At 42.0% G+C, this 17,166-nt stretch overlaps 1 protein-coding gene across 1 annotated transcript in view; it reads left to right on the forward strand.

Moving 5' to 3' along the window:
• rspo3 (R-spondin 3) overlaps nt 1-17,166 on the forward strand; it is a 103,165-nt gene that overhangs the window by 84,515 nt on the left and 1,484 nt on the right. The window lies entirely within an intron of this gene.

Raw genomic sequence — 17,166 nt, forward strand, 5'->3', positions numbered from 1 at the left:
ACTTTAAAAACTGCAACATTCTGCTCAGAGTAAATGAGAACTGGAAGAGTTAGCATTGTGGTAAAAGAACATGGCTGGCGCGTGGCCAAGTGGTTAAGGCATTCGTCTAGTGATCTGAAGGTCGCTAGTTCGAGTCTTGGCTGCGGCAGCGTGTTGTGTCCTTGAGCAAGGCACTTAACCACACATTGCTCTGCGATGACAGCGGTGCCAAGCTGTATTGGCCCTAGTGCCCTTCCCTTGGACAACATCGGTGGCATGGAGAGGGGAAACTTGCAGCATGGGAAACTGCTGGTCTTCCATACAACCTTGCCCAGGCCTGCACCCTGGAAACCTTCCAAGGAGCAAATCCATGGTCTCATGAGACTAACGGATGCCTATAAAAAAGAACATGCCGGAGGAACTCAGCGGGTTAGGCAGCAACTAGGGAGGGGAATGGACAGCTGACAGTTCAGATCCAGGTGAAGAGCCACGACCCAAAACGACGATGGTGGGTTTCCCTTCACAGTTGCAGCTCGACCCTCCAGCATCTTATTTTAACCACTACGTTAACCCTTCTTTCTCTTCTTGTTGGCTCTGAGTAGAAATTTATAGTTTTTAAAGTGATACAGGGAAAGACCATAAACATTGATGAAGGTCCCATTGAAGATTAAGTGAGCACAACAGAATACAGCCTGAGAAAGTGTGATGAAAGAGAAAGCAAAAGAGGATGGTTAATAAGTAGTGAAAAGGAAGGGAGAGAATGCATCTTCAAAGGATTCAAAGTACATTTATTATCAAAGTTTGTATGCAGTATACAAGCCAGTGGAGATTCATCTTCTGCACAGACAGCCACAAAACAAAGAAACCATGGCACCCATTCAAATAAAAACATCAACCCCCCCCCCACTCCCCTGTGCAAAAAAACAATTGAACAAACGGCAACAAAAACATTGAGGGTTATGGGGGAAAGGCAGGTAGGTGGAGATGAGTCCATGGCCAGATCAGCCTTGACCTTATTGAATGGCAAGGCAGGCTCGACAGGCCAGATGGCTGACTCCTGCTCCTATTTCTTTATGTTCTTATGTTGTCCCCACGCGCAAAAATACATATCGTATAAATGGCAATAAGAAAATCAAACCCCCCACTCACATGCAAAAATATAAATCACGCAAACAGCAACAAGAACATCAAACCTCCCCACGCGCAAAGATAAAAATCATGCAAAAGTCAACAAAAATATCAAACTCCCCCCGTGCAAAAAACAAGTTGCACAAATGACAAAAAGGAAAAAACGAGCAAAAAATACGGAATATAAAACACAAAATCAAAAGAGTCCATATTCTCTCCAGCTCAGTGTTCATCATCTGTAGGCTGCACTGACTCAAAGTCACCCAAAGTAACAAAACAGCAACCGAGGAGGGAGCAACCAGGAACTACAGCCCATTTATGTCCTCTGATCTTTGAGAGTAAGATGATATTTAGATAATTAAATTTATTAGTCAAAGCACAGATTACTCGGAAGTCTTGCTAGAACGTGTTGGACCTCAGGTAGAGTGAATCATCAGTATAGAAAGTACATGAAAGCACAAGTGGGAGTGCAGAGATTTACAAAAATGATGTCAGGCAGGAAAATTATAGTTAAGATCAAAGTCTATCTAGCCTGGGATTGTTTTCTTTGGAACAGCAATGAAAATCAATTGAGATGTATAAAATTAGAAGAAGCATAGGTCGTAGAAGATAAAGGTCAATTTCCCTTAGCAGGGACGATAGATTTAATTAATTGGTAAGAGCTTCACAGGGTTTTGAAAAAGAAATATTTCATTCATTAAGTAACACACAAAATTCTGCAGATGCTGGAAATCAACACACACAAGACGCTTGTTTGTGAGGCTGCCTGCCGAGCCTGGAGGTTAGGTCGCAAACATTTCATCACCAGCCGAGGTGACATCATCAGTTCGCGATCGAGTGTTGTTTCTGCCGAGTGCTCGCACTTATATTGATGCTACTCGTTGTCCTGATTGGTTGGTTTTCGAGCTGGCCACTAGTCTCTACTGGGTCCCGGCCAACTGGATAGCTGAGTGATCTCCGCTGGCCCGTATCCCTGGTTATCGGTCGTCGTGAGCACTGATTCCTCAGGTGACCACAGCTGTTGTGCATTTTGGGTGCGTTTCATTCATTAAGTGTTGGGGGCCTGGAACTCACTGTCTGAAAAAAAAACATCATTACATTTAAAATAGTACCGAGGTGAAGAGTTGAAGAGCCATAATGTGCAGGTTCATGAACCATGAGAAATGGCATTTTGCCTGACATTCATTCTGTTCACTGATAGTCATGACAGATCGAATGGCTTCTTTTCATGCTACAAATTGTTATACTTCAATGAATAAGATAAATAAATAGGTCAACAGTTTAATGACGTTGGTTGACGGAATCTTGATGGGCCAAATGGCCTAATTCTGCTCCTATATCTAATCTTCTCAGTCATAATCGAATGTGATGTCACTGAGCTAACACACATCAAAGTTGCTGGTGAACGCAGCAGGCCAGGCAGCATCTCTAGGAAGAGGTACAGTCGGTGTTTCGGGCTGAGACCCTTTGTCAGGACTAACTGAAGGAAGAGCTAGTCAGAGATTTGAAAGTGAAGGCTCCTCCTAGAGATGCTGCCTGGCCTGCTGCGTTCACCAGCAACTTTTATGTGTGTTGCTTGAAATTCCAGCATCTGCAGATTTCCTCATGTTCATTATTTAGCTCTCTTTATTTTTAAATTTCTTGTTGCAACTTACAGTACATGCATTGCACTATACTGCTGACATAAAACAAATTTCATGACATATCAGTGATACTAAATTTGTTTCCGATTTTGATATTGGAAATCACTTGGAAGGTGACAAGGAATGAGAAAGAAGGGGCAAGGAGATGGAACACTAAATTTACAAAACAGTGGTTTGCATGCATAAGTGAACGTAGGCAACTGACAGAAAGGTCAATTGAGGCAGAGTTGAAGCAGTGAAAATATTTTTATGAAGATAGGGTAAAACATTTCTTTGCAGTGACAACTTCAGTTGTCAACCTATGAGGTGGTGGGCTTTTACCTTTGGATGTAGGTTCTGATTTCTCTGAATTGCTTTCTCTTTCCATTATCATCCCCAAATTTCCTACAGCAGTAATGTTCCTTCTTTTGTGTTCTGGATCTCCAACTCTCCTTACGGCTAACGTACCACTTGACAGTGCCAGTGATCGGAAGATCGGGATTTAGTTGTTGCCACTGTCTGTAAGGAAGTTGCACGTTTTCCTGTGATTGCTTGGGGTTTCATCTGGATGCTTCAGTTTCCTCCCACGTTCCAAATCCGTACAGGTTAGGGGCATGCTATGTGGTCACCAGAAGAATGGAGACATTTGCGAGCTGCCCCAGCACATCCATGGACCGGACATAGATGTAAAACAACACATTTCAATGTTTCAATGTACATGTGATAAATAAAGCGAATCTGTAATATTTTATTTTTCTCTCTCTAACTGCTCTCATTAACCTTTCAACAGAGTGAGGTCATCTACAGCTTATCCCCATGGCAATCTTTATCTCGGCCTATCAGAGATATGCCTCCTCCAGCAACTTAAAACTTAAATTTCACTCTTTTCCAATTCTAAGAAGTGTCCTCAACCTTAAGCTTTATCTCTGTTTCTTTTCACCGTGGATGCCGCCTGACCTGCTGAGTGTTTCCAGCATTTTCTGTTTTAAATACAAGAAATTCTGCATGTACTGGAAACCTAGAGCAACATGTACAAAATGTTGGAGGAACGCAGCAGGTCAGGCAGTATCTATGGAAAGGAATAAGAAATCCACGTTTTCAGTCGCGTCTCTTCATCAGGACTGGAAAAGAAGGGAGAAGAAGCCAGTAAAAGGTGGTGGTGGGAGGGGAGGGGATGTATTACAAGCTGGCCAGTGATAAGTGAAGGAGGGCGATGAAATGAGAAATTGGGAGGTGACAGGTGGAAGAGGTAAAGGGCTGAAGAAAGAACCTGATGGGAAAAGAGATAGGACCATGGGAGAAAGCAAAGGAAGAGGGGCATCAAAGGGAGGCAGTGGGCAGGTGAGAAGAGATTCTGTTTTGATTTCAGATTTTCAACAACTGCAGCTTTTTAAATTTATTTTCATGTTAAGAACAGGAGTATGTAAAAATAACCACAATGAAAAGAACAGGGTAAAAAGCATCTCAATAGTAGAGAGAAACACTTAGAAAGTGTTTGAAACTACAGAAAAGATGAAATTGAAAGAGTACTGAGAAAATTTACAAGGATGTTGCCAGGACTTGAGGACCTGAGTTATAGGAAAAGATTGAAAAGGTTAGAACTTTATTCCCTTGAGTGTAGAAAATTGAGGGGAGATTTAATAGAGGTATACAAAATTATGAGGAGTATAGATAGGATATATGCAAGCAGGCATTTTCCACTGAGGTTCGATGAGACTAGAACTAGAGGTCATGGGTTAAGGGTGAAAGGTGAAATGTTTAAGGAGAACATAAGGGGGAACTTATTCATTCAGGGGGTGGTGAGAGTGTGGAATGAGCTACCAGTGAAAGTGGTGGATATGGGTTTGACTGTAACATTTAAAAGAAATTTGGACAGGTACATGGATAGGAGGGGTATGGAGGGATACGGTCCAGGTGCAGGTCGATGGGACTATACAGATAAGTAGTTCAACATGGACTCATCATTCATCATTGAGGTGCCTTGCCGTTCGGCGTGGGCGATCATGTCTCTCCATCCATCACGGTCCCTGACCCTCCAAATTGTAGTTGTTGCCTCCCCTGTTTCTAACCATGGTGTTATTCCATCTATCATTTTCATTCTCTGTCTGCCTCTGCTTCTTTTTCCTTCCCGCTTTCCAGTTGTAACTAAATGTTCTAATGTTTTCATTCCCTGTAGAACTTCTTCGTTGGCTATCCTGTCCGTATATGATATGCATAGCATTCTTCTGAGGAACCACATCTCTGCTGCATTGATTCTTTTTTCCACTGCATTTGTGATGGTCCATGACTCGCAGCCATACATCAATATAGGAAGAATGTAGCAGCTGAGAGTTCTAAGGTGGATTGTCAACATGCACTAGATGGGCTGAAAGTTCTGTTTCAGTGCTATATGACTCTGTTATGATTCTAGGACATTGCAAGTTCCGGAGATGGTCATTTAAAACTGAGATATGTGTAGGTATTTTCACAGAGATAGTGGAATTCTGGAATCGTGAAAGTTTACGGATGTGACATCGTTGGGATATTTGATAAGGTAGCAATTATAATTTTGAAAGATTGGCTAATTGAGGGCCGTGGGGAATTTTCACAATGAAGATGATGTGTGGAGCAGATCAACCACGATCATATTGAATGGTAGGGCAGGTACGAGGGGTCGAGTGGCCTACTCCTTATCCTATTTTCTTATGTTCTTATGCTGTAATTGACTGGAGGCTAGGGCGAAGTAATCATTATACTGAAAATCCATTGAAATTCAGAGCAGTAGCTGCTCCAGAGAAGAGAACAGTGAACTAGAAATTCTACCACATAGCTTAAAGATTTTATCCACCAAGTTATGGAATTTTATCTGGAGTCTTATCTGTAAATGCGGTTCAATCACACATCTCCACGCATATGACCCACTGACGCTAAAAGGCCATAGAGCATGTTTTAAAATATCTATCAACACACATTATAAAGGTAAAAAGCAGAAAATCTACAGATGCTGGAAATCTGAAATAAAATCAGAACGTGCAAGAAACACTCTGCAGTTCAGGCAACACCTGCAGAAAAAGAAACAGAATTAAAGTGTTTTCATCGGAACTGATCAGTAATGTTAAATTTTCCTCATAAGTAATTTCTGAACTGCTGAATATTTTGAGTACTTCTACGACTCTTTGCTCAATGCCGTGAAATTCTACCAAATGTTGCGTGATGAAACCCCGCCCAGAATTGTTTCAATACTCCACATTTATCTGATGCAGAGGACCTTGAATTAGGAAGAGAATTGAGCCTTTCAGTCAGCAGCTATTAGCAAGACTTTTAGCCATGCTATACTGGGATTCACCTGGCACCATTTTCCTTCCACAGATGTCATCACCTCTAATGTCATCAAGAAGCACATGATGTCAATGAAATGCCATTTAAGGTCAAATATCAGAGTCATAACAGTACTACAACCCAGAAACTGGTCCTTTGTCCCATCTAGTCCATGCTGATTTGCTTTTCTAACTAGTCCCATCAACCTGCATCTGGACCATTGCCCCTCCCATCCGTGTACTTTTCCAAACTTCTCTTAACTGTTGCAGTCAAACCTGCAACCACCACTTCCGCTGGCAGCTTATTCTGCACTTGCACCACTCACTTAGTAAAGAAGTTCCACCTCAGGTTCCCCATAAATATTTCACCTTTGAGACTTAACCTATGATCGCTAGTCCTAGTCTCACCTAACCTCTGTGGAAAAAGCCTATTTATATTTACCATATCTATAGGCCTCATAATTTTGTATTCCTCTATCAAATCACCCTTGATTCTCATACCAGGGAATGAGGTCCTCACCCACTCAGGTCCTTCCTCCAGTTCTCGCAACATCCTTGTAGATTTTCTCTGTAGTCTTTCAATCTTATCGATCTTTCCTGACCAGATGGTGACCTAGGTGACCAGAAATACACACAATACTCCAAGATCTGGTCTTACCAGCACCGTATACAACTTCAACATAATGTTTATTGTTTGTATTTATTTATTGGGGTACAGCATGGAATAGACCCTTCGGCCTTTGAGCTGCGCCACCTAGCAACCAAAATTTAACCCTAGCCTAATCACGGAATGATTTACAATGACCCATTCGCCTACCAACCGGTACATCTTTGGATCATGGGAGGAAACCAGAGCACCCGGAGGAAACCCATGTGGTCATAGAGAGAATGTACAAACTCCTTACAGGCAGCAGCGGGAATTGAACCCGGATCACCTGCACTGTAAACCGTTGTGCTAACCCTAACTACGCTACAATACCAGAAGAAATGATGGTTCAGATCTTCCTCTTTAAAGGTCTTTACCGTGATGGGAGGTCAGGCAAAAAAGGTTGCTGTTGAAGCAGATACTATGGAAGTTGACCTCTGAAGACCTGGGATTCATGTGCATATTAGAATATTACTCTGTGTCTCAGCACATCAGGCTAACACGGGTCTACCTCACAACACGATGTTCACACATTCAAGAATTTCTCCCTCAAAGTGAGTGAGTTATTAAACTGGAGTCACTTGTGCCTGAAGGAAAAGGGAACGCTGCCAAGTTATTTTACATGCTAAAACTGGTGGTGCGCACTTCATAACCTGGCAGAGCTGCTGACACGGATGAACGCATGATCAGAGGCACAGACAGAAAGAAGTTCTGAACATGGTGGAATGACCTAAACCCGGTAGGTGTGAAGTACTGGCATACACCAACTCCAGCTTGACACAAATAGGCCAAAGTTGATTTAGGAGCAAGTCTGCATACAGCTGGGCTCAATTATCATAACATCAGGCAAACAGAAAAATTACAGCTGTCAAAATTACAAACCTCCAGTGACAAAGAAAGTTCGAGCTATGATGCTCACAGAACCAGTATCGATAAAGGTGGCTGTACACTATCTTATTCACTCTTTTATTTAAAGTGTAATAGCCATAGCTTCGTACAGACTTCGTACTTCAAGCTAGGAAATCAGGAGGCTTGGGTCAGAGGAGTGGGTGTGCTCTATCTGCCTAATGATTAGGTGGGAGTCACTAAGGCACCAGGAAGTGCCAGAGTGCTTTAATTTTGTCATGAACTTCCATTGTGTTATTTCTGGCGCCTGCCTGAAGTGGGCCCCAGTAATGTAAATCTGTGAAAAGTATCTCAGAGACCTCTGCACCCAAACTTCCCGCAACAACATCAGCTAAAGAGGAAAGGCTTAGCATGCCGATTCCAGGGCAGCTGTTTCAATGCTATTAGCCTTAAAAGATGGGTTGTTTGCCAGGGAAGATCTATTTTTACAATTTGGAATAAAAGTCTGCTCCCTTTGCACAAATTGAAGGAGATTATGTCTTGCACTGTGTCACGCTTCCTCTAGTTTCTGATTGCAGTGTATTTTGAGACTGATCAGGGGAAGTAACAGTCACTGCTTTCATGGATACCAGAAATATTATTCCCAGTCAATTGAGAGACACATTTATCTATTTCTTTACCATACAGTAAGAATCTTTCTCACCATTATATCAAGGTCAGTCCAATTACCCTCCTCCAGCAGCTCCTTCACACCTAAATTTGTTTCCCTTGTTCCTTTATCAAATTCTTGGCACTGTAGCATTAACCTCTTAAACCAACGTCCTTCAAAGCAGATTACAGGAGATCTGGACCCCTGCTTGGGATGTACTTGCTGCACCAACCACTCACAACAGCACTGACTAATACAAGGGAGGTGTAACAATGACAAGCATTCTGCACATCCATTAGTGGAATCTCTAGAGATTACAGAATGGTGCAAAAAACAAAACAAAAAAATCCGGTGAGCAGCAGTCTGAGGGTGAAAATGTCTTGTTAATGAGAGAGGTCAGAGGAGAATGGTTAGATTGATTCAAGCTGACAAGAAGGTGACAGTAACTCAACTAACCACGTGTTACAACAGTGCCGTACAGAAAAGTATCTCTTAAAGGCTGATTTATACTTGTGCGTACTAGTTTACGCAGCCTATGCAAGTGGGCTACGCCATTGTGAGCATTTATACTTGTTCAACTCGTGTTGAAACTCAACACGAAGAAACTCAAACTTCAAACAATGGCGAATGAAACTGAAGGAGGGTGAATTTTCTGTGCTTGTCTGGCCACTGAGAGACATGGACGAGGAAATGCATTTCAAATATTTTCAGATGTTGGCAGGTAGATTTGACGATTTGGTTCATCATCTCCAACCATTTATTTCACATCAGTGTACGCACAGTATACTCAGACTGGCAATCACCATTCGAGTTTTAGCTTCAGGTGGAAGTCAACAGGCTGTAGCAGCTAGCTACAAACTGGCATCAAGCACAGGGTCCTCCATCATTTCGGAGGTCTGTAAAGCTTTATGGAAAGCATTGCAGCCAGAGTTCCTTCCCTGCCCTTCCGTCGCCCAATGGGAAACTATCAGCGTAGGAGGAAATGCAATGCTACCAAGCAGACCAATCACAGTTGTTGCGGTCTGCGTCGCCGTGACATGTAGTTACATTTTGGGAGAGGTGCGTGTTAGGCTATGGCATACGGTTGGCATAGAGTACAGCGTAGGGTACGCTGCTACGCCGTACCTACGGCATAGATTTGACGCACAAGTATAAATCTGCCTTTAATGCACAACACATCGAACCTTGGAGTGGATGGGCTACAGCAGCAGAAGATGACCATACCAGGCCAAAAGGTGTTAAAGTGGCCACTGAGTGTGTATTCATTTAAAGATTCATCATTCATCTGAAAGTGTGCAGACAGTGGTCCTACCACAATACATCGACATAAACCTTCTGCTACTTTCTGGGCCTTTAGGTATGGCTCCCACTCTAATGGCTTTAAAATTGTTAAAGACCTGGAAGGTGGCTAAGGAAAATCAGTTATTTATTACTTGAGGCTTTATGACATGGAGATTAGGTCAGGGGACATAACATCTTGGCCTTGTGATATGGAGTCTAGGCTTCTAATTATGCCTGGACAATATGAGGAAAAGGCCAGACCTGTAGACTAACCAACAATTTGTGAAGAATTTGCATGAACTCCACTTTTAAATAACGCATTCCTTATTTGCAATAAGAAATACGAAAGGATGAGTAAGATACAGAGAAAAATAGTAAAGATAGATTAGAACAGAAGTGGCGCAGGTGAGGAAAAGGATTTTTCTTTAATTGCAGATTTTTAACTGTTTGATAGGTTATTAGAATCATTAGATGCTATTAAGAAAACTTAGAAGTGCTTTTTTTCTTGAATGTCAGAAATCCGTGTGATGAAAGTAGACACCCAGAATGTTGCCAGGGTATATTGAGCCACAATGAAAAAACAAGGAAATTGCAGAGAAGAATCGATGAGCTGAATGGTCTAATTCTGCTCCCATGTCTTATGCTGTTATGGAAATATGACCAACTCCAGATTATGAGTGATTTAAGTGGGATTTTGATGTAATTGCGTTCCCACACACCTGCTACACCTGGCCATTCAGAAGATTGGAGGAAAATTATCTTGGAGCAATAGTGGGAAAATACTATGCGATGGATACTCACTGTCCTTGGCTGTGGAGGTGCAGGGCTTGTTGCCGAGCTCAGCTTTCTAACACAGCAGCTAACTCTTCCTGGGACCAAAGAGTTTGGAGTAAGTTAAACTTCCAACTGATATTCTTTGCTCAGCCTCTTGTCATAAACAGGTAAACAATAGGGCCCATTATTTAATTACAGGTTTCCCCCGCCATCCGAAGGTAGAGCATTCCTATGAAACGGTTCGTAAGCCGGAGTGTCGTAAAGCAAAGAAGCAATTACCATTAATTTATATGGGAAAAATTTGTGACCGTTTGCTGACCCAAAAATAACCTACTAAATCATGCCAAATAACAGATAAAATCTAAAATAACAGTAACATATAGTAAAAGCAGGAATGATATGATGAATACACAGCCTATATAAAGTAAAAATACTTTTCCACAATCATTGCCACACTGTTCTCCGTTGCGAAAATCTCACGCAAGCACTCTCGGCAGAAACACGGCGCAAGCGCTCTCCAGTAACCTTTAAGCTATGAAGCTGCCAAATCATACCAAATAACAATTAAAAATACACAGCCTATATAAAGTAGAAATAATGTATGTACAGTGTAGTATCACTTACCGGAATTGGGACAGCGCCGAGCACACTGATGACGATGTGTTAGGCTGAGTCGTCGGAGGTTGGGGTGATGCAGTGGCCCCCACCCTCCGGGCAGCAAACCAATACCGATCCGCGAAGCATGCAGGGGTACAGCGGTAGCCAGGATGCACCCAGCACACCTTTAAGAAAAAAGCCAAAACAAACAAGCTAGTTAATTAGGTGCCGCCTGGCACAAAAATGTCGGCCCAGATCAGAGACGACGCAATCGGCAATCGCCTCTGATATGGGCCGACATTAGGTGGCACCTAATTAATTAGCTTGTTTATTTCGACTTTTTTTCTTAAAGATGTGCTGGGTGCGTCCCGGCTACCACTGCATTCTTCACAGATCGGTATCTGTCCATGGCCCAGTGGTTGGGGTGGTGGGACACTGGGGTGTCATCTCGTCGTCTGTTTCCATCTTCTATGCCCGCCTCGATGGCGAAGGTCGGGGTTTGTCGTCTGCTGTGGCTGATGTGGAATGCTTGCTTGACTGCTTAGCCTCACGCATTTTTAGACCATACAGTTCTTTGTAAGCACTCAAACCATCCTGCAAATATGCCCTAAACTGACGTACCCTTTCAAAATTAAAGTTGTACTTTATCATTGCAGGGAAAATCTCACGCAGTTGCTTCACGTTCAGCTCCTGGATGACTTCACTTTCGGTCCGTTCGCTACTGCATTTGGTTTTGATTGTTAATCCTTTCCTCTGCCAATTGCATCAGCACTTCATCTATCAATTCTTGGTCATGAGATGCCAAAACCTCTTCAACATCATCTTCGTCAGCTTCCACAAGCCAAACTCACTTTGTCCTTACTTCGTTCACCACGATTGAAACGCTTAATTATGTCTAGTTTTACACTAAGTGTAACACCCTTACGAGCACTTTCAGGCTTTTCTGACACCTTAGAACTCATCTCGCTCACGGGCACATGTTTAAGCAAGGCCGGTGAGAATGCCGTTCCGAATCCAGGGGAGAACGGCTGCTCGGGGCGCGCGCTGCCTTTTTTTGTAACAGTGAAAACACCTTCTGTTAGCGAAAACAGGTAACTAATGTAGGTCTTTCGTAACAGTAAGGTTTCGTAAAGCAAGCGTTCGAAAAGCAGGGGACACCTGTAATAGAAATCAATGGGGTCCGCTTCAGCTGAATTAAACAAGGCATTGACAAATATAACTGAAAAACATCACGTGTGTGTGACGTCACCAAGCAACAAAAAACAGTATAAATATTAGAGAGCAGCGTTGTTAGGAATGGTCAAGAAATGACAAGAAGGCTGACAAAAAGACAGGATAACTAGAATCCATTCCTCTACCTTCAGTTTGTGATGGACAACTCGTTTGTCTGCAACTCATCAGTATGTCTTTTTAAATTATAGGAGTTGTACCTGTGTTTTGGAAATCCGAGAAGATGGAAATCCTCTGAGAGCTTTAAATGTGTTTAAAGAATTTTACCTAAATTTAAACATGTGTCACTAAAAATAAATGAACTACGTTTAAACTACTTTGTTAGCAAGAAGTATCTCCTCCTTGATAGGAAGGGGGGTACCCAGTTCTCAAACAGCGGGAATTGGCAGCTAAACTCACCATGGAGGATAAACAGGGGAGTGATCTAGCACTTGAAAAGTAGGTGGGGGTGCTGTCTATATTGGATACTGTTTAACATCTTCATCTGAGTTCTGAACTTCATGAAAAGCAAGCCCAATATTATCATAGCTGGGAATGATAATGCTTTCTAACGGCTGCTGAAGAAGCCTCAGCAAATATTTGCAGTGTATTCTGTAAAATGCATACACTCTGCAGTGAGTTTGCTGATAGGTGAAGGAGTCAATGACTATGAGGAGGATAGATGCCAGTCAAGCATATTACTTTAACTAGATGATATTGAACTTGTTGACTGTAGTTTAGAACTGGAGGGTGTTTCATCATATTCAAGGTAGATTCATTATCAACGTATGTATGTCACCACAGCAACATACACAAAATTTTGGAGGAGCTCAGAAGGTCAGGCAGCATCTATAGAAAGGAATAAAGAGTCTCATTTCCAGCCGAGACCTTTCATCAGATACCTTCTTGAGAGACATTTTCCTGCAGAGAAATACAATAGAATCAATGAAAAACTAACAAAGACTGATGACCAATGTGCAAAACAAGACAAACTGTGATAGATAGATAGATGGATAGATAGAAAGATGGATGAGTGAATGGAAAGTCAGGCAATAAGCCACAGACTACTGGCCTGTCCAGGTGGTGATATGATTTATAACCTGCTGCTCCAGCCAAGCTTTTGATCATATGGAAACTACCAGAATATTGAAGGTGATGAAGCTGGTAATGGCAGACAATTGATTAGCAAAGAGAGATGGTAAAATGCATATTGTTGAAGATGATTTGAATAACACTGACTCCCATCACCTATGGACTTGTTTTCAAGGAATCTACAATGCATTTTCTTAATATTATTTATTCAGTTTTTATTATTATTTCCACAATTTGTTTTCTTTTGCTTGTTGTTTGTTTGGCAGTCTTCTGTTACGTATAGTTCTTCAAAAATTCTATTTATCTTTATTTTACTGTAATGCTTGCAAGAAAATTGAATCTCAGGGTAGTATATGGTGACATAAAACTACTTTGATAATAAATGTACTTTGAGCTTGCTATTTACCATTTGGGTGTTGTTCAAATCTTGTTGCTTATTACCCATGGAACTTTTAATGGAGCTCTATTATAGAAACATAGAAAATAGGTGCAGGAGTAGGCCATTCGGCCCTTCGAGCTGAACTTGGATGAAGATTGTGGTCTTTTGAACAATGCCTTGAGAAATTCCTTCTGCAATGACTTGGGCTGAGGTGGTTGACCCCCATTCAATACAGCCATGATTTTCTGTGTTAGCTTTAACGGCAGCTTCAGAGAGTTCCATGCTGCACTCTCCGACCCTGAGATCTGTTGATTGCTAGGATTTCTTGATGCCACACCCAGCCAAATGATGCCTTGATGTATCAAGGACAATTGCTTCTGGCTCATGTCTGGTGTGTAAAGGAAGGAAGGTTAGAGGCGAATTGAAGTTGGGTTGAAGGAGATGAGGCCGGGCATTGCAGCATAACTGAAGTAGGTGAAGAAATGCAGGGGGAAAGGGGCAAAAAACAGGGACTGGAAACATGAGAAGCTGGAAATCCAAGCAACACACATAAAATACTGGAGGCAGCATCTATGTAAAAGAGTACAGTCAATGTTTCAGGCTGAAACCCTTCAGCAGATCTGGAGAAAAAAAGATGAAGAGCAGATTTAAAATGTGGGGGGAAGGGAGGGAGAAACACAAGGTGATAAGTGAAACCCAGAAGGGGAGAGGTGACATAAAGAGCTGGGATTTTGATTGGTGAGAGAGATAGAGAGCTGGAGAAGGGGGAATCTGATAGGAGAGGGCAGAAGGCCATGGAAGAAAGAAAAAGGGGTGGAGCACCAGAGGAAGGTGATGAGCAGGCAAGGAGATAAGATGAGATGGGGAACGGTGAAAGGGAGTGGGGGCTGGGGCAGGGGCATTACCGAAAGTTCGAGAAATCGATGTTCATGCCATCAGGTTGGAGGCTGCCCAGACAGAATATAAGGTGGTGCTCCTCCAACCTGAGCATGGCTTCATCACGACAGTACAGGAAGCCATGGATAGACATATCAGAATAGGAATAGGAAGTGGAATTAAAATGGGTGGCCACTGGGAGATTCTGCTTCTGCTGGCGGATGGAGTGTTGGTGCTCTGTGAAGTGGTATCCCAACCTGCGTCGTGTCTCAGGTTGGCTGCATAGGGAGCACCAGACACAGTAATTTCTCGAACTTCTGGTAATGCACACCCCCCCCCCCGCCTCCTTCACTGTTCCCCATCCTCTTTTCCCTCTTTCACCTTATCTCCTTGCCTGCCCATTGCCTCCCTCTGGTGCTCCTCCCACTTTCTCTTTCTTCCATGGTCTTCTGTCCTCTCCTATCAGATTCCCCCTTCTCCAGATCTGTATTTCTATGTCACCAATCAACTTCCAGAATCTTTACTTTACTCCTTCTCCCCCCCCTCACCTATTATCTTGTGCTTCTCTATCCCCTCCTCCCACCTTTTAAATCTATTCCTCATCTCTTTTTTTGTCCAGTTCTGCTGAAGGGTTTCGGCCCAAAACGTCGACTATACTCTTTTCCATAGGTGCTGTCTGGCCTGCTGAGTTCCTCCAGCATTTTGTGTGTATTACAGGGATTGCAGATAGGATTTGGAAAAGGATAATCATACAAATCATAAAAAGGATGAACAATGAGGAAATAAACTGAAAATGACATTTAAATGAGTGAAAATGTTATTATAATGTTGTAGAATTGATAGATACTATCAAACCAATGTCTATACTCTGAGCATGGGAGGATGTCAGATGCCAATAATCACCTGACCATTAATATGATGACTGAACTTCCAGCAACTTCTGATCATAATAGAGGGTTTCTGAAATAATTTAATGAAAGCAAAGGAGGAGAGGGCAAATGTCCACTGAGTCTCTTCCAGTAAATTACAATAACTGAACAGACTAAAAAGGGAATTTAGACAAAGTGCAAGAATTTGGCTGATTTCCCTCAACTCTAGCCCAGAAACATTGAGGCCAAGTCTAATGTCACTAGATACATAATCATAAATTCCCTCTTGCTATGACTAAGAATCAAAGTGGAAATTTGAAACAGAGATTATAAGTCTTTTTATGACAAAAATTTGCAAGGATTACCAAACCAAAGTAAATCATGCTGTAATTAAATACCAGAATATTACTGAAGGCCAGAATGACCAACTCCCATTTCTTCATTCTGCATTTAAGATCGAATGAGATACTTTCATCAGCTCTCTGATTTCAGTACTATCAGCTTTCTTTCTGTGTGATGGAATAGACTCACACTTGAAAATTAGATCCCCATGAGGTATAACAGAGATAGCACGTCGTGAGGAACACGTGATCTCATTGAAACCTATTGAATATTGAAAGGCCTGAAGAGAGTGGATGTAGAGAGGATGTTTCCTATAATGGACGAGCCTATGGACAGGCGGTACAGCCTCAGAGTAGAAGGATGTCCCTTTAGAACAGAAATGAGGAAGAATTTCTTTAGGGTGGTGAATCTGTGGAATTCATTGCCACAGGCAGCTGTGGTGGCCAAGTCATTGGGTATATTTACCCAACAACTTGGCCAATAGGTTCTTGACTAATAAAGGCATCAAAGTTATAGGGAGAAGGCAGGAGAATGGAGTTGAGGGATAATAAAACAGTCATGGTGGAATTGCAGAGCAGACTTGGTGGGCTGAATGGCCTAATTTTGCTCCTATATCTTATGGAGAAGAATATTGGAATGGTGGGAGGCGGATTATTGGGCATCTGACTCCAAACACACGTGCACCTTTCTAGTGCAAACTGCGGCCTTCAGTTGGTTATGCTTTTGGTGCTTCTTGGAGCCTTTCTGATACAGTTTATTCACCGCTACAGCCGGGCAAAAATAAGCTTTGAGCCATATAATGGAAGTGGTATTGAAACGTTGCAGGAATTTGTAGCTCTTTCACAATAATTCTGATGGAGAAATAGTTTGAGGAGACAGGATGGAAATGGAAAGGAAGAAAGGAAAGGGGAAGCTGCTGATAAGATTCAAATGGAGGACAAGGACATATCGGCTATGACTATAAACCTTCTCCTTTATCTTGACTGTTCTAAATAGTTTGCAGTATGCTAAAAGTCAGAAGTGCAATGATCTCCAGGTCCTGTTATCATTAATGACTAAGAAATGCCAAAACCCACCCGAGGGCCTCAGGATGCGCCATTCGCTGTGTTTGGCATTTCTTCCCTTTTTCTGAAGTGCAGCTGTGAAATGTAATATCATCATTATACAAAAATGTCAAACAATAACTAGCTATGTCTGAGTTTCCTTCATTGTTGAGTAATTATCAAGGTATTTGGGTTTCTTTACCGTGGGACATGGGTTAAAGATTCATTCTTTTATTAAAATGACCTAACAGCTGCTAATTTGCACAACATGATACTAATTACATTTGCAAACAATTGTCTTACAACACAAAAAGTTTCTTTTCAGCAGAAAATGCGAATATTTATTGTTAATTACTCTCTTGCATATCTCCCGTCCTTGAAGAAGCACGGGCATTAGCTCTGTGGACTAAAGCCAATTCTGTTGCAGTTCTTGATCCAACCACCAGAAGACTATAATCAATAATAATTGTAGACCAGGGAGAATGTAACATGCTACTTACTTGGGATGTTGAAAATAATGTTAAATTGCCCATTTGTT

Source organism: Mobula hypostoma, chromosome 2, assembly GCF_963921235.1.
Source record: "Mobula hypostoma chromosome 2, sMobHyp1.1, whole genome shotgun sequence".
NCBI classification, from domain to species: Eukaryota; Metazoa; Chordata; class Chondrichthyes; order Myliobatiformes; family Myliobatidae; genus Mobula; species Mobula hypostoma.